Here is a 2343-nt window from a genome sequence, read left to right as displayed (position 1 = left end):
GCTGAAGCTCGTCAGTAACGCTACACAGAGTAAATAATTGTTTTAAATATGCTACTCACGAGGAAACATAGGAAGTTTTTCTCAAATTTTAATTTTAAATAGTGGTCTCTGTGTGAAGCAGCCATGCCGAGGTCCTGATGGTATTTTAAACATCCTTGCTGAGGTGATTTACAAGATTAGCTTACTGGGCTGGGGATTTAGCTCAGCGGCAAAAAGCGCCTGCCTGGCAAGCGCAAGGTCGTGAGTTTGGTTCCTGGTACCGGAGGAAAAAAAAAAAAAAAAGATTAGCTTACTATGTCTCTAAATGATTATATTAAAATTAGTAATAAAAATGTAAAAATAAAACTGACAATTTGTAGCAAAGCAATCGATTAAAAATTTAAGTACAAAAGATTTCTCCTTATGTCTGATTTTATTTAAGAATTATGCTAACTGGATTTTCATTAGATAATAATAACAGGACTTTAAAGTTAATGAAGGAATAATAAAAATTGAAGAATAGATTTTTTGGAAGCAAATCAATGTGCTAAAATTGTTCCGATTTGAAAGTTGAGCTCTGCGAAACAAGCAAACTGCTCTCGGTCACAGGACCAGAAAAGGACGCCGCTAGGATTTTAACCCACGCGCACCTGACTCCATTCCCATGCTCCTAACTATCACGCTGTATGTCCTCCTAAAATAAACAAGTTAAAGTAACATTCTCATGTAATATTGCATTGCTCTCGCTCGGTGGAGAGGTCCCACATGGCGGCTCATGATGACAAGCTGGCCTCAGACAAGTTTCAGTTGGTCTACAGTTTATCTTCTTACCTTACTCACTGCCTATCCCTGAATATACTTAAGATGCAGCCTCTGAGATAATATAGTTCACATTTCAAATTATTTTGAAAGTTGCTTCTTCTATTTGCTACTTAGAATAAATCAAACAGTTGGCTGGAAGCACAGCATTATATCATATGATAAGAATGGAATAATGCACAAAATAACTAGGAAAACTTACAACGCGGTGAAAAGAACATCAACTGTGATTTAAGTCCTTATTCAGCACTTTTAGGGGAAGTTATTACATTGGCTGTTCTTCCTTGTTGTAACAGAAAACCTGACACTGGGTATTTTTATTGAACAGTGGCTGTCTGGCTCCCAGTTTTAGAGGCTATACACTCAAGATTAGGTGGCCCCACCTGTTCAGCTTCAGGGAGGGCTCCCCTGCTGTGCCACTAGCACCGTGGCACAAGCATGGTTGAGAGGAAGAAATAGATGGTGAGATAGACCATACGTTATTGGTGAGATAGACCAGATAATATGGTGAAATAGCCTTGCTACAGGCTGGGGAAGGGGCAGTCTTGCTCTTTTTATAATAATTTACTCTCTCAGAAACCAAGCACAGTCTCACCAGAACTACATTAATTACTTTCCGGGGTATACCCCCCATGACCTAATTACTACCTTGCATCAGGCTCTGCCTCTTAAAGATTCCTCTGTTGCACAGGAAGTCAAGATCCTGGGACATAAACCTTTAGAAGACAAACTACACCCAAACTATAGCAGTCACTAAAGCCTCCGTTTCCTGATTTCTTAAGTGGGGTTCTTATTACCTTCCCCCATTGGTGTAGTAAGGGTTAAAGTATTCATATAAAGCTTCCAACATCATAACTGTCATCTAACAGAGCCTCAAAATATTTTTTTCTGTCATTAGTGATTGGGGATGAAGTTAGCACGGTATGAACAAATTAGGTCAGTGGATAAGACAATAAAGTTCCCTCCATCATCCCGCTCACCACTTTGAATATAAATTAGGAGTTTAATTAAAGGCAAAGGGAAAATCAGTATAGTCTTGAGCTAAATGAAAAGAGAATCGATGTTTAACTACACTTTTAATTATAGAAATGAATATACACATACAGTATAAAAAATCTAGAGGAGTAGGAATAATAGCACAGGTCCTCCAACTCAAAGTTCCAACAATATCCCTGAATAATGACTGCTGGTTACAGTTGTGTCTTGTAATGTTCATGTTCTTTTAAAGAGATTTTATAACACAAAATTATATAGATAGTACCATTTTATATGGAGCTATTTATTTAAATTACTTTGATACCAAGATTAAACAAAGACAAGAAAATGAAAGACCATATAAGCAAAAGTTCTTAACAAAATACTAGCAAATTGAATCCAACAGTACATCAAAGAATAATTTTATCATAATGAAATGGGATTTATCCCAGGGATGCAATGGTGTACATATAGAAATCAATAAACATAGTGCATTGCATCAGCAAGATAAAGGACAAAACAATATGGTTATCTAAATGGATGCAGAAAACACATTTTTTAAAATTCAAC

Source organism: Chinchilla lanigera, unplaced genomic scaffold, assembly GCF_000276665.1.
Source record: "Chinchilla lanigera isolate Chin_1 unplaced genomic scaffold, ChiLan1.0 scaffold00039, whole genome shotgun sequence".
NCBI lineage: Eukaryota > Metazoa > Chordata > Mammalia > Rodentia > Chinchillidae > Chinchilla > Chinchilla lanigera.
Note: the sequence above shows the minus strand (reverse complement) of the source record.